This window comes from Dermacentor silvarum, chromosome 6 (genome assembly GCF_013339745.2).
Source record: "Dermacentor silvarum isolate Dsil-2018 chromosome 6, BIME_Dsil_1.4, whole genome shotgun sequence".
NCBI lineage: Eukaryota > Metazoa > Arthropoda > Arachnida > Ixodida > Ixodidae > Dermacentor > Dermacentor silvarum.
The window spans coordinates 42110399-42131601 of NC_051159.1; positions in this window are offsets into that span (position 1 = coordinate 42110399).

Below are 21203 nucleotides of genomic sequence, written 5' to 3' on the forward strand. Positions count from 1 at the left end.
GGTCTTCTCATCACATGATTGCGCGGTCACGCAGCAGCAGTTCATGGAGCGCAAGCTGCTAGGGAAAAACAAGTGAGACAAAGGAAGAAAAAAATGTGCGAAGAACGTTAAACACGTATATTTACCGATGCCAAGCATCGAGAGTACCACTGCCTTTTACGGTTATTTTCTCACCTGCCTTTGTGGTCTTTTCTTATCCTTTGCATACCGGTGGAGACGTTTTGGCAGCCGCACCTTCCGCCCAAATTGCTCGCAGCTTACAAGCTCGCCGAAGAGACGCACCTAGTGACGATCAGCCGAAATGCGCCGTTCGCGTGAGCTCGGGTATCGTAATTTTTTGGCTCGTTTGGAAAATGGATAGCCGTGCGTGCGGCGCGAGACCCGACAGGGCTGAACGCGTTTTGCCGTAGAACTTTTGTTCGGAGATCTGGCCTGCAGAAATGTGGCTGTTTAACCTTGAGTCATCCTTGGTATCTGCGAGGAACCCGCAAGGATGGCCATGTTTATTTTCTCAAACACACGTTGCAGGAGAACAGCTGTGCCACTGGTCCACCTAGACGGACCGTAATCACCAGTGTTTGGCGTTCACAGGCGAGCAAGGACAACACGTGTTGTCCAGTGCATGTTTACGGACCGAGAGAAAAATGGCTAACACTGAGAAAGTTCGGCATGGCGCAGACTTAGTCAAATCACAACATTACTGTAAAGAAATAAAGTATACCCGAAGCGGCAACACGTGAAGAAGCAGGTAAGCGCACTCATTTACGAAGCGTCCGAGTCTTGCCACGATCGGCAGCTGATGTTCTCAAACTGGCACAGAAGCAGAGGTAAAGGGAGGCAAATGAGGCATAGAAACATCATTGAAAGGTGGCGTCATGGCGCTACCTTTAAAACACGAAATCAATACACGGAACGCAAAAAAAAGACACAGACGACCGCAGAAAGCGCTTACTTTGAACTGGCACATGTTATTAGGTACGTTTCTACATATGTCACGTGCTAACCACACGACTTGCTAGAGTAAGAACGAAAAAAAAATGATTGGGATAGCTGACGTGCACCGTGTTAATAACCGCGGAGCAAAACAACCGCAATTTTTGTTTTAAGTAATTTCAGATCTTTCAATCTTGGACAACTTGGTCATGGGTCATGTTACGTAGCCCGTCATCACATGACGGAATTTTCCTACGCTCTCGGTGGCACTTGCCTGAATAAAGTAAATACCACAAATACCTAGGTTTGACATTCACCTCTGACCTTCATGGAACTTACATATTGATAATATTACCTCAGTCGCATTACGCAAACTTTGTTTCTTAAACGATCTTTACGCCTTGCACCGAAGCATACCAGACTACTAGCCTATACAAGTTTTGTTCGCTCTGTCTTAAAATACGCTAACATCTGGTTTCCAGACACATCCACTAACATATCAAAACTAGAAAAGGTGCAAAGGAAAGCTGTGAGGTTCATCTTTAACAAATACAGGCCCTATGACTCCCCTACACACTTCTTAGCTGATGCATGTCTTAAAACACTATCTGTTAGGGCCAGACAAGCCCGCTTAAAATTCATCTACCAACTTATGCACGGCAGTTCTAAGATAGACCGAGCTAAGTACGTTACTTTGTCTACATCACGTCTATCGCGAAAAAAGTCCCCTTTACACTAAACCAATACAGTGTTCGCAATAACACGTTCAAGTTTTCACTTTCCCCACGTGCAATCAAAGAATGGAATCTCTCCACTCAGACATAGTTCCTCTCCCGTCACATTCATCGTTCATCAATCTACTAGAGACATCAAACACAGAAGACTCCACGTATCACACCCACATATCTTAACTGTAATAATCATTCCTTCGCGTGGAATTTCTGCATTTCAAGCCCCAAATTGGCCACTAATACGCTGTTATCTGTTAGCTGTATATATATAGAGGAGAACTTACTTGACTGGAAAATATTTAAGGAGCGGTGGTCGGAGCCCCTCAGTCCAGGGCCCACTGGCCCTCTGCCGCATGCCTGACCTCGCTAATTAAGGACTTTTGTCCTGCCAAGTCGGAACGGGCGAGCTGTGCCTCCCACTGCTCTATTGTGATATTATTAGTTGGCCTATAAGGGTACTCGGTACACTCCGAAGTTACCTGTATTAGGGTAGGTATGCCCCCGCACCAAGGGCACATGGCCCTATAGCGAGTGGTATACATGGAGTATTGCATTTTAGATGGGGGAATACCCCGGTGTTAGCTGTATAACTTCTCTAATAGTACATGACTCATTCATTCGGTATTTTTATATAAATTGTAGTAACACTATATTTGTTACTGAGTGATTTTGTTATACTCACCCAAAAGTATTGTATTTCACATCGTCATTGGTATTTTGCATTAGTTAAGGAAGCTTTCTTTTTTCTTTTACTGTACCATGTAGCATGACCCTGTTTGTTTATTTTGTAAAACTGCCTAATACAATGCCACCGGCTTTGGTCTCACTGCGACTGGCAGTATCGCAAATAAAAATAAAAAAATAAAATATGTTAACTCTATTGCGCCAGTGCCGCTTTTATGTAGCAAATAGTGACAGCAGAGCGAATAAATAGCTTGGTTTGATGCAGAGTTCAGGCCTCGTCACATGGTAATATCCCAATTCTTCACGCAGGTAAATAGCAACTGTCACATGTTTTGCGTTGATTGTTGCCACTTGGAAGGCTTATGTTGAGACAGTAGTCAAGAATCTCGGTCTCCGGTCTCGAACCAAATAAAACTGGGCAGACGGATATATAACCTGACATAAACTGCTGCGCTTAGTAGAACTACCCTCATGTGAAGAATATGCGCACGTAAATGGCTGTTAACCTTAGTGGCTAACCGCACACGCGCGCACGCACACACACACACACACACACACACACACGCATGCACGCACGCACGCACGCACACACACACACACAGCACACCACACACACACACACACACACACACACACACACACACACACACACACACACACACACACACACACACACACCACACACACACACACCACACACCACGCCGCCGCGCGCGCGCGCGCAGGAGCTGTGAGGTTGTGCGCCCTTCTGAGATTCACACACCAATTTCAGCATAACGTTTAATGAAACAAATCACTACCATTGCTCACCCAATCCTGCTGAACACGGTTAGTCCAAGGAAAGCCGTCCAAGAACCACAACGAAACTACAGCGTCGAAATTCGCCCGGCGTCTTCTTTTATTGTCATCTGGGGTTCTATAACGTAAAATGATTACAAACTGTTTTGATTCCAAACTATTTCTATTCCAAACTCCTGACGTCAAATTTACGTAACCACCGACGCAGCCTCGTGGCGGTGACCCGCAGCGTTGCTGAAGAACCCAATCAAACACTCTCCTCGTTTTTAGGAGGTCACCTTTGTTCGCTTCAAAACCCATAGCATTGTCTGCACTCAGCAGTTTTTCACTTATCTAATTGGCTGACAAAAGGTGAGGAGCACGCTCTGTGGAGAGGGTTTCGATGGGGCGAGCCAGCACAGTGAAAATAGATAACCGCATGAAGAGGGTGGTGCCGGCTACTCCGATTGGTCCGCTTCGCCTTACTTTGCTTGCGGTGGCTGGTTGAAATCGCGGCGGGGTGTGCAACGGAAGGATAAGAATGCCGCTAAAACGGATCCTCAGCAAGGAAAAGTTGCAGAGCGATGTCGTATGCATGCCGAAAGGGCTCGATAACATTTTACTGCCACGCAAAAAGGTTATCATGCGCAAATAAATGCATGCCCACCGACAGGCGCGAGTAGCGAGGGCCTGAGCGATCGGTGGGCAGCCATTTTCTATTCCTTTTCGAGCAGGGCAGTCTGTGGCTATCAGAAAAATTGTCAGTTTTGTTCGGCATAATAATGCATTTTCTTCGCGTACACATCACTTTGACGTTGTGAGTTTTCGCGGTTTTGTGAGGTCGCGTGACAGGCAGGCGAAGTAGGCATAGCCAGAAAACTTTGGACCAATAGCAGAGAGCTAATGATGAAAAGGCGTCGAATCAGGAATGATTAATGTTTTGTGCGGTTTAATCATGCATAATCAGTGTGTACACGTTATATCAGATTGGGGGCTATCGCAGTTTTCGTGACGTCGCGTGACAGACAGGCGAAGTAAGGTGTGGCTCGAAAATGTTTTGACCAATCGTGGAGGCTGATTGCAGAAATCGGAATCAAAAGAGTTTGGAATCATTTTACGTTATAGCGCCCCTGTATTCAAAAAGATATTAGCGCCTGTTAGACGACGCCGGCTACGTACTTTTATTTGATAGATGCGCTTCAAAAACGGCTTGTTTTTCCGTACCTATGTTTTGTGTGTGTGATCTTTCATACATTCTTTGTTCCGAACCGTTTGGATCCCACTTGTTACTCAAAGCAAACTTGGTTCTTAAAGAACATGTTCCAATAAAATAGGCGTGGCTTTGCTATCGCAAACACCAATGACCAACGGAGCTGAGGGGAAGCCTCAGCTCCGCGTTACCTCGATGCCGATGCTCGTTCATTGGCGAGAAAGTGAAGATCTTCATTTCTTCGCCGACGCTTTGTCGTCACTTCTTTTGCTCGGGCACCTCCAACTGCTCTTCGGCGACGATTGGCTTCAACTTCCCATGCTCGTTGCTCGCGATCGGCTCTCCGTTTCCTAGCACGCTCACGAGCCGCTACTCACTGGCGTTCCAATCTAGCGGCTTCTTCGGGAGTTCCAGCAGTCGGCTTCGCCATTGCGCTTCGTCGAGAGAGTCCAGGGCGAGAAAGAGGCCCGCCGATGTGGGAGCCCCTCCATTTACTAAATAGCGCTGACGTCATTACTAACGTCATACCACGGGCGCTCGGCGCGGCTGTGCATTGGCTCCGCTCCCGTTCAACTCCGCCCTGCCACCTGTGCCGCAGGTACTCCTCTTCACTCACCTCCCTCTCCCCCCTCGCCACACTCGCTTCTCTCTCGATAGCTTTCCCTCTCGCTACACAAATGCCCTTCTCTCGAATTGGCTATGCTGCGAACATCGCTGCGCACGGACCAAGCTCGGCTTAACAGCTCCGCTGTAAAAATGTTGCGAAGCAAGAAAGCTGCAGGACTTCTTCAGTGTCTTTTCTTTCAAATCTTAGAATGGTTCGGCCAAACATTAGGCCAAAAGGGTGATAATTTTAACGAAGCAACTAATTAGGACTTCCACACTGTTCGTTGCCGAAAAACGACTTTTGACATTCCTTTATCGGAGTTTGTATGAACACTCCATGGTCTTTACCTGAGTATCAGTACTCTTGCTAATGAAACATGTTACTGTTCATACCATTCTCAGTTGTCGTGCACTTTGTGACCGCGCAAGTTCCCGTTGAAATATGGGAATGTTCTGTCTATTCATGACTGCGCTTGTTTTACGTCGAATAATATTCAGCTGACAAATGTAATAAGGTTCTCGAAATCTGCACACAGCTTCTTACGAATATGGGGGAGCGACTAGTTAGTTGCTTCTATATGACTTGTTCCAACGAAAAATCTGCAATAAGCGAAGCGCAGTGGTTCATATATCGTCGCAGCTTTGTTCGGCAAGTTGGTGATTCTTTACACCTCTGCCTACGTTTTTATTCTGCTGCTATACCTCGTAATGCTTCCGGCTCAATAAACTAGTGGCTGTCAGTTCAGTATTTTCGCCTACTACTTTTCTTGTGTCCTCTCTTTACTGCTGTTGGTAGTTCCTAATAAAGCAGCATAAGTGTGCCGAGCCATGGAGGTGCACTCCAACCGTAAATCCATTCGATACAATGTGCCAATGCCTGTTCGCGGGTTCGCTCGACTTATGCATGCATGCCATTCAGTTACACACTGGGCCTTAATCTGCGAAAAGCTCACTGCATTACTTGCTTCCGCAAATTCTGAGTGGCCTCGATGTCATTCTCGGGAGGGGGGTTACGTTCGGCAACGTACGCACAAGTGTAGAGATTTGAGCAAGTTGGTGCAACATGACTTCATATAGTGAATATTCACATGACGTTGTGCACACCATTTCTAGTTCTATTAACACCTTCTTCCACTATGCTGCTAGAGATAGGTGGGCTAATGCGACTGTACATTGTTGATATAGTCTGGAACCGAATTTATCGCACCCCAGCCTTGCACTGGGGTGTCAGTGTTATGACATGGGTTCACCCAGCCTCAGCTGTGGTTCCCAACCATGGCGCAACGATCACTCACAGCAGCCACTGCTCAGTGGTCATCTTGATAAAGCCAGACAAGTTTCTGCCAGCCTGGTGCTCCCTAGACCACTAATAACCGATTGACCACCGTCACTTGCCAATGGCGCTAATAATTCGTGTGACGGTGCCCATGAAATGCCCAGCTTTAGTCATATTCGGTGATTGTTGAGGAACTGAGCAATGACAGAGGGCACCAGTTATTGAGATTGTAAAAAAAGAAAAAAGAAATCTTGATAGATTCGAAAGTCCCTTTGCAGCTTTCTTTCCTATTAAATTAATTGGCCTTTCGACACTACGGGTCTATTTCATGTCATCAGCCATGTTATAATGGTGCGCCTAAATGAAATAGCTTAGTTTATCAGAAATAACAAGAATGAAAATGTCACTCTCTGCCATTACTGTACAAATAAACAGAATTTGTGCGTGCAAGAGTTTCGTGAAACATGCATATCTCGTTCTTGTTTCGAAACGTCGCATGCACTCCTGCCGTAATGGTTACAGAGCCAGGGTTTTGAAACGTCCCTTCTACGTATAGTTAATTAGAGCAGTTAAGTGCAATAATGGGCATATATAATTCTCCTATCAACCACCTCGAAGTGAAAGAGTTTCCGATAAGCTTCCCCACTTTATAATGTTTTGAAAGTGTCTTCACTTCCACGGCACACCAATGGCCGCACCATCATTTTATCACTTTGCCGAGTCTAAAACGCCTGCGCCCGATTCCCATCGTGGATCGTACCTTCCCTGCGTATTGCAGCATGGTGAAGAGGGGGGGGGGGGGGGGGGGGTTTGAAAGCGACGGGGAGGCGCCCTCATTTAACGCTCAAATGGACCGAAAATTGCGCCCCCCCCGCCCTCCTCCCCCTTTCAATACGCGTGATGGAAGCGGGATCGGAAAAAAGGGCGCATCGCTGCAAAAAACCGCAGTGATGTTGTTTCGTCCGAGCATCGACAAGCACCGAGTCGGGGCCCCTCCTCGATCGCTTACATGGGCGTTTGTCAGCTTCGAAGCGCGCTGCCGTTTAAAAGGCAGGCAGCGGCCGCCCGAGGCGGGATAATCGTCTTCCTTTTTGTAATGGAAACGATGATTGATTCCGGCACAGCGCATGCCTCACTTGCCGCGACGACGACGACGACGCTAGAACTTCGTGCGCGCAGCCCGAGGCACTTGTCGACAAGAAGAACGACGCGTGTAGGGCGTCGGTATAAATTACAGCCTTGGGCCCGCTCCCGTCAGCTTGTTTCGGGTCGGCCCTGGAGGTCCGTCCATTCGGCCTCCGGCGTTGGTATTCATGGGATCCACGCCGAAGCGTTCAGAAGCTGCCGGCATAGAGATAAAACAACACTCTGACATGAGTCGAAATATTAATGAGAAACAAGTGAACAGGAAAATAAGAGCAGTGGATGGCGTTCAAGAACCGGAAGAAAGCTACCGTGGACTCCATCCCAGTAGTGGTAGTAAATAATGACGCTCAGGCGTCATTATTCAAACCAGGAGACGCACCATAGCGAAGAATCAGCGCGAATTCGGCGTTGATTTCTGGTTGTGCCAAGAATACGCTTAGCACGTAGCGCATCATTGCGTGGAAGTTCGTCTCGATGCTACAGGAAAAGATATTTCATTTGATATCGAACAATAATTTGAGCATTCGTACAAAGTGTGGCTGGTTTTCTTTTATTACCTCGCACGTATTATGCATGAATGTAACCTGTACGTAAACTTTCCAATAAAACGTGAAAAATCCCGAATAAAACTGCAGCTTTATATGCATTTTTTTTTCTTGTGGTACAGAAGATTACACTTTCGTGTTTGAGAGCCAGCAAGGTCATTGCACATTTTCTTTTCCTGCTTAAATAGCACTTCTCGGGGATTATTTTTTCTATTTGCGCTAGAATGTACGAAACACCTGCATTATTCGTGATTTTTTTTTGCGAGCAAATGATAAGTGCAAACGATGGTATATGGCAAAGATATATCATGTTCAAATTACATAATTGAATGCGGAAATATCGCAAGCAGCATAAACAGAGTAAGCTGTTATGACACTAATGAAAGAGTATTAAATTCATTTATTTTACTAGGCAAAAAAAGTGCAACACAAAAAAAGGAATATTCTAGCAACTTAATCATGGATCAACATTAGGTTACCTACTCCTCTTAAGAACTTCACGCAATCTTCATATTACAGTCCTGACGTGTAACCGCAAGAGGGAAGGATCGTGTCGCCAGAGTGGGCACTAGGAAGCAACTGACAGATTTTACAAATGACGAAAGACGTTTGTGGTGAAAGATTAACAAGTTCACCGAAATGCGCTACTGACGTGTAAAGTATGCCCCGCATCTCGGTACATCACGTGCTGGCTTACAGAATTGGCATCATGGAATGCTGGTACTGCGTTGAGCCTGGAGCCTTGTGATATTTAAAGTACATTTCCGCTAGATTAACCAGAAATGGAACTGCGTCGAGCAAAAAATGGCACATTAGAAGAAACGACGTTTATTTATCAATTAGTACGTTTATCCGGTTGATTAGATAAATAACTCAAGTTGTCAAACACATTTTAGTGGATATATATGGGATTATATGTATAATAACGTTTTTCGAGTGCCGGATTAGCTTAGTTACTGCAATGTAAAAGAAAAGGCAACCACAATCTTTGATCAGTACTTCTTACTTCTTCAAGCTGATGTACACGTTGCGACAAAACATCTGGTCATACAGTTACTCCAGAACATCTCGTTTCGCTAAGCGAAGATATTTCTTTTTTTCTAAAGTATGCTTAATGAAAATTTGCTCGCTACAGAAACAAGTTCACGTATCTAATAGATACACCTTTATCTGTTTCCACCGCTTCCCCGTGTTTCATCTCACTGCTGGAAATTTTTGTTGGCAAGCCTTTAGCTGGTTCCAACAGATTGTGAATGTCATTTTTCGTGTAATGTTTGCAGCACCAGTATGAACTACCACTATTGATGGCTGCTTACTATTACTGTAGCTTCTGCTGTAGATCAATTGCTGTAGCGTTTGCGTTGCTAAACTCGAGTTCGTGGGCTTGATCATAGCCTCCTATATTTTTTCCTGTCCCGCCGAGTGGCGAGCAGAGCAAGGCGCTCCGCCCGTACCTTCTAGTTCATGCGCTCGTCACCACGCCGCGCTGCCACCCCATACCCAGAGCAGACGACCGCGACTACTTTGTTGCGCGCGATGCTTGTGGAGAGAAACTTGCGCTCGTATTAGAGATGGAGCTGTGAAATAAATGCGCAGGTTGCCACTGGTGTTTGTTCATGATGTACAGGGGTGATGGGAAGAAACGCAAACAGTGCGGCGCGATGTTTTCATCCTGCTGTGACCCCTGGTGGAAATAAAAGATGGTAGAATAGTTTTATTCTAGCTGGCTTCTAGTTATCATGCAGGCTGCAACCACTCGAAAAGAAATGCGAAATATCAGAGAATGTAGGTGCCGCACTGTTCGCGTTTCTTTCCATCCCCACAGTACATTGAAAGCAAGCAACACGAGACATATTGTGAAAACTGGACCTTTCACTTAGGCCCCCAGCTGTGAGATCAAGCTCACAGTTTCAGGGTCTTTCGTGACAGTGGCTTTATTGCGAACACTTTGGCGACGTCTTGTTTGTCTGTCGCTTTCAGAGCGAAATTGGTGAATATTGGGCGAAAGAACTTCGTAAGCAACAATTTGAGCAAATTCTCTTGGTGCCCTGGCTTCGAACACATCAAAGCTTTGTGCTCGCGGAGGATTTCGGTAGCATTGTTCACAGCCTCCTTTAGAGGGTGATGCATACGCCTTCTTCTTGCTAGAAGAACTTCGACGAACTTCTGTAGTGCGTAGAGAACATCTAGAAGTTGTGCGGACGGGTAAAGAAGTCCACCGCGGTCTTGGTGTTTAATGAGCGAGTCCGACGCTGTCGAGGCGTTTGGCTTTGTTAAGAGCGCGAAGCACTCCACACATTCGAAGTTTTCTCGTAAGGCTCTTGCGAGGTAGCCACCAACCATAGCCAATGCGGCCACATCTGGAGTGGGAAGTAGAGGCTTATCTCGGTTTAGTCGCTCTATGTGCTCTCTACGTGCATCTGCAGGGAATTCCTCGCGGGTTTGCTCCCTTGTGTTTTTCTGTTGCGGCAGCGTTGACAAGCAATCACTCTCTTCTGCTGCCATTATGTTGCTTGTACTCGACGCCGATGCGATACCGGTCTTGAGGGTTTTCTCAATGCCTGTGAGCACGGCGCGGACGTCCGTTTGGTCATTTGATCCTGCTGATTTCCTGAGCCAGCCAAAGAACGACTCGATTGGGTCCGATGACATTTTCCTCGTCAAACGAAGTGAAAAGACATCTCTTCAAGAAGATATCTAATGCACTCAACGTTCGAACGAGTTGTGATCACAAGACCCTCATAAGTCTCTTTGGTTAGAAAGTTCTTTGCCAGGCACTGACTTTTGAGATAGGCCAGGTATCGAGGAAGCTTGTCTCCAGCCAGATTAGTCGTTCATCGCCTGCAGATTCAACTGCTTGCCGTCAGCATTCTTCTGATGTATGTGCTGGGTACAATTACTCACGTCCATGAGCACGAACCAGCGGTGCACGGTGTCCATAAATTGCACCGTCGGTCCGACACCCGCGAAGCTTGCGTCGCACGTGTGGCCCGCCTGCTCTTGCAAGAGCTTCATAGCAGCTGTCACGGGAGGAGAAAAAACTTGCACTGCTCTCTGCACGTTCATTTTTTTCCATATTCGTAGGGAATACGTGCTTTCTCGTCAAAAATCGTACTGGCTTTACAAGGCTGCCTTGCTGAATTCTGTAGAGGCTCTTCAAGTGGTTCGCTGATATTTCGCCGCCTTTCCGATGTCACGGGATAAAACTTGTGATCGCCGTTTTGATCAGGTAGCACTGATCGCAATGCAAGAAAGAGCTTTCGATTCGGTTTGCCAGGGTGGTCAATGCAATGCTTGAGGCTTCCGTTGCACAGAAGTTGCATAGCCAAGACATTGATCTTGTGGTTGTCTGTGACATGCGCACGACGAAAAATCCTATGTTCTTCAACTTCCTTCAGAACGTGTCTCATGAGCAATGTGCAGCTCCGCGGCCAGTGCAGTTTCTCGCGAAAAAGTACGCCACGGGTATTTTGAACGAAACTGAAAGGCCCGTTAAGTGGACGACACACAAGAGGTGAGTTGGCCAGCACAGGCTCATTTGTTGTTTCTTTGGGCAGGGTGTTCCCTCAAGCTGCACTTGCAGCTTTCTTCCCCTGTCTCCCCCAATCTGTTGGAAATAAATAAAGATATTATTATTATTGTTATAAGTTCACACATAGTCCACTTCGCCGATGAGGCATCTCTTTGCTTGTGATACAGTAGCCGTTGTTTGACGCGCATTTCGTCTACAATTAAAGAGCATGCCCTCGCATGCAACGAGGGATGAGAAGCGAGTTCTGCAGACAGCCTTTGATTCACGAGTTCGGTCATGCCAACTTCTCCACGTGATGAGCCCATAAAGCGCTCGAGGGTACTTCGACAGGGAAGCCGAAGAATACCTGTGCTCCTTACGTGTTCGTATGCACGAGTCGAGAGGTTACGCAAAACCACAGCATGGCGCACTGTCACTTCAGACCACGTTGGTTTCTTCTTCGCGAAATTCTGAACTTGTTCTACTAATATTGAAGCAGCCAGGTCTTTCTCTTTCGCTTTCTCCACACCTTGCAGGAATGCAGACACATAGCATTCTTCCTTGAGCTTTTGCAGTTCCTGTTTGTACTTGTCGACGGTGTTCTTGAGTCGCTCAATTCGCGCGTTCAAGTCTCGCTCCTTACGTCTCCACTTTCGTTTGTCCATTGCCGAAACCGAGAATAATGACGACACTGCACAGCTCTGTCCACCTGCAACGGTCGGAGTGATGCAGCGCTCGCTTGCGGCCGTTTTCCAGAGGTAGCGTCAGTTCGGTTGCGGAGCAATCCATCAGTGATAACTCTTGAGAGGCGACGTCGACGGACGGCAAGTCATTGAGAGGAAGCGAAGGAGACTCCAGTTGGCTCTCAACTGCTCTTAGTTTCGGCGGTGGTGTGATTCACTGGCGCAGCTGCCTCACGTTTTCTCACACACGCGTCGCTTCTTCTCTCTATTTTTCGGAGGCTGCAGGTACGCAGGATACTCTTCGAAAATGCTGGGAACAGCGTCTTTCTTGAGTTTGCGAATTTTGCGGCCCTCCTTGAAGTCGGAGGAACCGAAGTGTCGGCTGCATACAGTCGAGTAACACGACATCGTATTCGGTTGCCAGGTCGTCCGAGAAATGACCTTTAGCCATTTCGCTCGCAGTTCCGGATCGCTAGTATCTCGTGAACGATATGCCCGGCGTCCGTTGTTTGCTCGAAGACTTGCAGCGTGGTACGCAGCAGTACGGCATCTTGTCGGGCGCAGGGCACCCCAACTGATTCCACACTGCGGATAGAAAACCAAATCGGTATGTCGAAAGTAATGCAGCATGAAATATTGTCACGTAGGTGACGGTGAGCTGCCTGGCACACAGGTAGACAAAAAGTAACACTGCGTCGACGATGAACTTAAAATAGAATTTATTGGGCGAACTTGTGCCCATAAAGCAAGCGAACTCGGCAACAGCCAAAACAGCAAGCGCGCCTACGGCGTTCGTCGGACTCTGGCAACACGAGCGGTGGACCCGTATTTTTACCCTCTTGCGTCCAAGATCGAAACGCGTCAAGCGACGCCGCTCGCGTCGGCAGCAACGCGGAGCTCGCGTTCCTGCCGTATGGGGTGCGTATCGGGTGTGGGGTGCGAGCGCCTCTTGCGGAGAAGGCAGGCGTAAATTGAGGAGGAAGGGGGAGGGCAGCGGACGGCCTCCGCCGCTCCACTGCGCGGGCATTAAAAAAAACACCGCATATCCACGGGGGTGAATGATGATGAGAGGGGCGAAGTTCCGGAGGGAATCATCGTAAACCGTGAGTCTTCCGTGTAATTCGCCCAGTCTCGCCGCACTAAATCGAACGATGACTTCCACCAATGACACGCGCCATATGTGGACGTCATTCCTATTTTATAAACGGCGCCCTTCATTATCATTGCACCATCCCCCCGCTTAAGGGATCGCTAGCACAAACGCGTTAGAAACGTGCAGTACTCTCCTAGTAAGGGGGGAGAGGCCACAGCGTCTTACGCAGCTGTTTACCACATGCCGGAACGTGCACCGCGTTTGCCGACGGCCATCAGCGTTTATGAATACGGGGGTAAGGCGGGAGAGGCCTCAGCGTCTTACACCAGTTCTTACACGGGCCGCTAAATACACGGGCCGTAACGCGCTAGCACAAACGCGTTAGAAACGCGCAGTCTTTCGTTAATGTTGGGTATTTATTGTCATCGTGGTGCGTGTTCCTTGTGCGCTTCGTGGCGTAGTGGTTAGCGCCGCGCGTTCGGAAGCGAGGGGTCCCTGGTTCGATTCTGCGCTACGGACACAACTTTCGGAAGTTTCTTTTTTTTTCCATAAAGTAGACGTGGCTACCTACTACGACGACGACTGCTACTACTACAGAGGAGGGCAGACCCACACCTAAGGAGCTTCGCCCCTAATATAGGAGGCTATGGCTTGATCCAGGCTGTGGTGGCCACATTTCGAAATGTATAAGCGCTCATGTACTTCGATCTGGCGGCACGTTAAAGAGCCCCAATAGGTCAAATTATTGCAAAGTCTTCCACTACGGGACCACCTCCACTACGGGACCACCTCCACTACGGGACCACCTAGATAATCAGATTGTGGTTCTGGTACATACACCCCAGAATTTAGTTTTACTAATCTCCGTTTCAGAAATCAAGTGCAACGCTTTGGAAGCTACGAAAGAAGTTCGGTCACGAAATTAATCACTCCGCGCGTGCCTTCAATGCCTCGCTGCCCGCCACGGCGTTGCTCGCGCGAGCATGCACGTGAAGCTGACACGACAGGCTGGAAATTTTAAGACACCAAAAGAAAAACAACTAAAGGAGGATGATCTAAAACAACGCATTAGAAACCGTATATCGCAGTTCGTTTATTTAAGCGAAGCTTTATAGGCTCACAAATGTCGGCGGTGGTGGTGGTGTCACGCTGAAAAGTGGGCCGATCCTGGTGATAACGCCGAAAGGGTCCAAGCTCAATGGCACATACCCCTGTCATGTGGGCCGATCCTGTTGATTGTGCAGAAAGGGTCCAAGCTCAATGACACACACCTCTGTGGCTCGGGTACCTGTAACGCGTCCTTGAAATGCCCTTGTCAGACGTGGGACCCAAAGAGACATGATCACCAGCCCTTCCCCTGTAGAGAAAATGGAGGTAAGCGTAGCTTGTCTTCCGATTCTAGCGTGAGGGCTTCCGAAATAGAGCACTGCACGGGCCAATTTTTTCATCCCGGCCCGAGCCCGTTTTTACGTTGGGCTACCAACCCGAGCCAGACCAAAAGTTTTACGACGAGACCCGGGCACGGCCCGAGCCCGGACATATTCTACGTTACCCGCCCGGCCCGGCCCGCCACCCATTAACCTTAGGCCCGAGCTCGGCCCGAGCCCGGCTCGAAACCAGCCCGAACCCGGCCCGAGACCGGAAAAAATCACCGAGCAGCATTTAAAAAAATAAAATAAACAGAGAATAAATACAGGCATAAATACATGTCATATGCAATTATGAACACCATTTGTGCGGTCTGAACGGAAATACCAGCGCGCGAAGTAGTACGAATGACCCTGCCGAGCAGTATCGCCAGCAGTTTCCAACGGCGCGACCTTGATGTGGCCCAATCCACTTCTATCGCAGCGCCGCCACAGTAATTTTCCACGTCGGGCGCCTCACTGCAAAGCATGCGCACCCGAGCCACTCATCCCACTCAACCGTATTCTAGTACACTCTAGCCGAAGCGCGGCCACGACCGGTCGTGAGCGCAGCGCATGAAAGGAGTAAATGGAAAAAGAATGCTTCTCGTTCCTCCACCTAGTGCAGCGTAGTGCGCTGCTGCAAGGCGGTCGGATAAGAACATGCGTGCAATCATGGATGGACGCAGTGTCCTATTTCAGCCGCGTGACGAATTATTTATCTTACCAGTCATCGTTTTACCAATTCGCCGTTGAAGAATCAGCAAGTCGCGAACGCACTTGCTCCGCGCTGAAAGCTTTAATTACACTGATTTAGGTAAGGAATACAATGGCATCCATTGGTTTGAGGCGACTTCTGTCTTTCTGGACTTTTACATTCTGTTCCAACAGCGCAAAATACGACGGAAGAATAAAAAGGAAGTACACAGGAGTAGCACTGCTAGCTTCCAGCTGCGCCGGGGCAACGGGTTTTTCAGAGTCGAGACGCGCGAGGATAACTCGCTGCACGTTACATGCACACCACCAGAAAGTCCGAGCCCGGCCCGGGCCCGCGTCAAAATACCCGAGCCCGGCCCGGTCCCGGGTCAAAAAGCACATGCCGTGCCCGAGTCCGGCTCAAGCCCGTGACAAACGGGGCCGGGCCGGGCCGGGCCCGGGCTTTCGGGTAAGCCCGAGCCCGTGCAGTGCTCTATTCCGAAGCCCAGGCGAAACGTCAGCGAAGAGCCGCTGGCCTTGAGTTTAGAGCAAACGAAGCAGAACGCCTGCGATAGCGTCGTCGTGCCACAAGCTTCGCTTACCACCATCCTGACAAGGGAAGGGCTCTGAATTTTTAATGGATGGATGGTAATAACTTTATTGAGTTGTCCTGCAGTTTTGACGACCCGGGCTCTGGTCTCCCACAACGGAACGTCGAGATCTTGTCTCAGCGCCGCCTCGCGGGCCTGCTGAACATCCCAGAGTTGGTCGCCGAGGTCGGAGCTGCGCAGAGCGGCGGCCCACCTCAGCAATGGGGTCCCGCAGTTTAATTCGTTTTTGTGTTGGGCGTTACATTCTAAAGATGAAAACGTTTTTTCTTTCAATACTCAGCCTATTTAAAGCACAGTTTCGTGCAATTGCGGTAAAAATATATCGAACTGTTTCTAACTGCGAACGCGGTCATGAAAAAAAGTATCTATAGCCTCCACAACGTTGCGCCTGATGTCTGAAGCATAGCATAACTACCACTAATGCTATTGCTACTGTTACTACTACTGCTACTGCTACTACTGCTACTACTACTACTACTACTACTACTACTACTACCACTACTACTACTACCACTACTACTACTACTACTACTACTACTACTACTACTACTACTACTACTACTACTACTACTACTACTATAAACAATTATAAGACAGGTCATTGCGGCAAGTTTACCGTAGCGCAGTCCTCTCCCCAGTGACAGATATTCTCCCAAGTTATCCTTGGTCATTATGCGCTTTACAAAGAGAACTAGCCAAGTATCTGTCGTGATCCGCGATGTTTACTTCTTAATTACGAATTGTAATTACAGCTGAATCTAACCCAATTTACTGCTGCACATTAGAACAAGAATTTTCGTTACCAGTGTTGTCGAGAACTAAAGTCGCTACGTTACAACGCATCTTTGTCCGTATATTCTGTTTTGACTGACATGCCGACGAGGCCAGTTGGTTCATTCATTCACTTAGTTTTCCTACTTTCCGGACATCCCTTCTCTCTCCCCCCCCCCCCCCCCCCCTCTTTATTTCCTCCCTACTCGACTGATTCCTAGGCGTTCCAGAGAAGCCGCCGCAGCCGCCACGACCGCCCTCTGCCTGATCGATGGACCGCGGCGCTGGGACTCGCCTCTATCAAGACTACTCGCTTCCGAAAAAAAAAAAAAAAAGCGCGCGTCGGCCGCCTTCCGGCCGAGGGTGGCTCATTTGCATGGGCGCCCCCGCGCTGCTCAGCCCGCCTCGCGGTCCGGGCCGCTGGATCGAGCCACGCCCACCCGCGCAAGAGCCGTCTAAGACTCTGCCGCCACCGCTGCTGCTGTTGAGTACGCGGCGCCGCGCCGCTGTGCAGTGAATAGAGGGAACTCCTCCCAGCCGCGCTCTTACCCGCGGTCCGCTCACTTCCGTGGCTCTCAAAGTGAACGAGCACACCACCGCGGGCCTGGCTTTCCTCAACCTTTTATTTTTTTTTTTACTCTTCCCCCCGCCATCAGTGGCACACTCTGACGAAACTGAGTGCATCACCACTCCTGGCGCCGATAATGGACACGGGCTCGAAAGGAAGGGGGTGTGTCCCTCGGGCAGGACGCTTCTTGCGTCGGGCGATGGATCGCCGCATGTGGTGGGGGTGCTGGTTGCGCGCGGCGTCGGTTACAATGCGATCATGACTGTGGCATCGGTTGTCGGCTGTATGGAACAGAGAAGGAGACGAGGAGGATGATGGGGATTATCTAGTTCTTCTGCCGTTCTGCGCAATGGACCTTACGTCCAAAAGTGGTAGTAAAGGATTAGGTAAGCTAGTTCGACATGGGTCAACGCACATGATTCGAGAAAGCGATCCCAATCTCTCGGTAAAGTTTACGCGGAAACTGCGCGGGAAATGTGGGCCTCCATGATACAGAGCTCGTTTAGCCGCTCATTTGCATGTTACCGTGGCACACACAGAGGGTCAAAGGATTTCCGAGTAAGCTCTGTGGGAGGAGAAGAGTTGTACTTGCTTATGTTTGGAGAGTCCGATGCTCTCGAAAAGCATGCGATGTCTTTTGACAATGGATGCGAAATGATACCGAAAGTTCCTTCTTTACATAAAGAAGACGAACATTGTTTCTTTGAAAGAACCAAGACCTGAAGGGTGAATATCTCAAATTTAGGATTTGTGGCATTGAAAGCAGTGAGTTTTTCTTGCTACTTCATTATGTTGCACAGCTTAACGTGACATTCTTTGTAATCTGTGTTTTAGACACGCACGCGGATCATACACATATAAGTAGTTTCTTCGAAGTGTGGGCGCAATATTGTAGTTTTTTTTTTTTTTGTACACTACTCTGCAAAAAAAAAAAAAACACTCAGTACAGCTCTGTTGAGCTTGAATTTGTTGGCTGAATGAAGAACCGGTGATGGGTGGCAAACCCTGCTGAAAATCAAGGTTCTAGTCGACGGAAAGATCAACGGAACGAGCCTCGCGATGACGCAACAATCACTTACGCGCTAGGCGCGAAAAATGGCTCTAGAGCTTTGTCGACTGCTTTTGGCCAACCCTGCCATGTCATTTCTCGAACCATTCTGAGCTAATCGTCTTTATCAGTTTCTCTCGCTACTTCTTTAACCGTTAGTGGAATCTCGGGAATGGGTGAAAAACAGTTCATGGCTTCCTCCGTAGGCGCCCGATGCAAAGGTAACCTGACAACCCGTCTGCATTTCCAATCGAGCCGCCCTTCCGGTACTCAATCGTATACTGATAACTGGCAAGCAAATTTTACCCGCGGTGCATTCTTGTTGCTGCCACAGAATTTGAGTGTTTATTTGGGTCGAAAATGTAAGTGAGCAGTTGATGGCCCGTCAAGATAGTAAACTGTCAGCCATACAGATATTTATGAAATTTCTGTATGCCAAACACAATTGCAAGCGCTTCTCTTTCAATGTGGGCATAGTTTCCTTCTGCTGCACTTAGCGTTCGAGAACCGTATGCCACCGGTCTGTCTACCCCATTGACAACATGAGAGATAACGGCAGCTACGCCATGCGCTAAAGCGTCACATGTTAGTCTCAGCGGTTTTGTTGCGTCTCGAGTACTGCATCGCTGCAGAGAAGCTTTTTGCAGCACTGAAAGCTTTATTTGCATTCTTGGGGCCAGTTCCATTCATTTCCCTTTCTTGGCAATTTGTACATTGGTTCCAGCGTTTCGGCAAGACATAGCAAGAACATTGCGTAAAAGTTCAAAAGCCCTAAGAAAGCCCGTAGCTATCTTTCGTTCCGTGGTTCTGGCGCTTTTAGTACGGCCTCAACCTTTTCTTTAGTCGGTCTGAGTCCTTTGCCGCTTATCTCATGCCCGAGATAACTAACGCTGCCTTGAAAAGTTTGCATTTTTTGGCATTCTCACGAATAGTGAGCTTCTTAAGCTGCTCTAGAACACGCTCAGTGTTTTCCTTCGCATTCCTTTTGCGTTCTGCCCGCAATCAGAACGTCGTCCACGTAGCAAGCGGTTACCGGAATCCCTTTTAGGATTTGGTCCATGACAGACTGAAACAATGGAGGGGCGCTAGCCACGCCGTATGGAAGACGCCTGAATCGAAACAACCCGAGATGCGCTTTCACCGTCAGAATTTCCTGCGAATATTCCTCCGGCTCGAGTTGAAGATATGATTTTGACATATCCAGGACAGTGAAAAGTGTACCCCTTGCTACAGTTGCAAAAATGTCTTCGGGCAAAGGAAGCGGATAGTGATCAAACTTCAGATTCGGATTTACAGTGAGTGAGTGAGTGAGTGAGTGAGTGAGTGAGTGAGTGAGTGAGTGAGTGAGTGAGTGAAATAACTTTATTTCGGTCCAGAGAAGACGCAGGGGAGACCCCGCGCCACCCGGCTAGTCCCACGTAGGGACCGCCAAGCCGAGCTTGACGGCCCGATCGCGGGCACTCTGGACAGCCAGGGTTTGGTGGATTTACAGTCACACGATAATCACCGCAAAGTCTCACGCTTTTGTCATCTTCAAAACTGTAACTAAGGGCGTTGTCCAGTCACTGTGTTGGACTATGTGGATAACGTCGCCCCGTTCCAAACTTCTTAGCTCAGTTTCTATGCTTTCGCGAAGTGAGTAAGGCACTGGCCTTGCCTTGCAAAAAACTGGCTGTGCAGTGTCCTTCAAAACCAAGCTTCATTCGAAACTCCTAATGACACTGAAACCTTTCTCAAACATCTCAATGTTCTTTTGTGCTTCAAAGAAATTTCAGTTGTCACCATATTTACCGACGCTACCTGTCGCCAGTTCCACCGCACTTGTGACAACAAATCCCGACCCTGACAAGTTCAGCATGACACGACCCTTGACGTTTTGCGCAATGATCAATGGAAAAGTGCGGTCCTTCCCTTCATAGGTTACGCGAACTACAACTCGCCCAATTACAGGAATCGAGCTTCCATCGTAGGCTGTTAGCTTTACGTTTGTCTTTTCACAGCGCTTGTGCGGAAAAAGTTTCCGAAACACACTTTCACTCATTATCGATACTCGACCTGTTTGCCGTCAATCATACGCTTACATTATACGCCCCGCCTTGGGCGTTCCTTCCACTCCAAAAAACACAGTCTCATCACTGGTAGCATCTACTTTTGTTATAGACCTGATCTTTGTTCTGCACATTTCTGCCGAGTGTCCCGTCTTCGAACATTTAAAGCACTTGCTAAATAAATGCGCACATTTCTTCCCGCCATGCGCGCTATCACATCTAGTACACGCAACACTTGTCCTTGGAGACGGAAAGTTCTTTTTACCTAGTGCTGCAGGCTTTCGTTGCCAGTTGACGTCGTTTTCCGTGGCACCGGCGCTGCCTGCTGCGTAGTTGCTGCGCACTTCCTTGCTCTGTCCTTGTGCTTCTTCCATCACCAACGCTGAGCTGTAAGCATTTTCGAAGGTGAGGTCCCCGTCTTCTGTCACGAGGAGCTTGCAGCGGATGGCGTCGTTGTGTAGTCCCACAATGAGGCGGTCCCTTATCGGCTCTTCAAGAAACGTGCCGAAGTTGCACGTGGATGCCACCTTATTGAGTTCTACGACAAATTCACTGATGGCTTACTTGGCGAAGAGCTCTGAAAGTTCCTCTGTGTGAACGCCGTCTGGCAAGTGGCCCACAAAGAGCTTTGGCCTCGGCGCCATGCTGAGTGAAGAACCGCTGATGGGCGGCAACCCCTGCTGAAAATAAGCAAGGTTCTAGTCGATGGCAAAATCAATGGCACGAGCCTCGCGATGACACATCAAACTCTAACTACTAATTATAGTTATTGATGTCTTTAGGTAACAAGCTATGTCCTGTGTATTGTACCAATTATTGTCACTATAGGTTATGTCCTTTTTCTTTTTTTTTGTCATCCA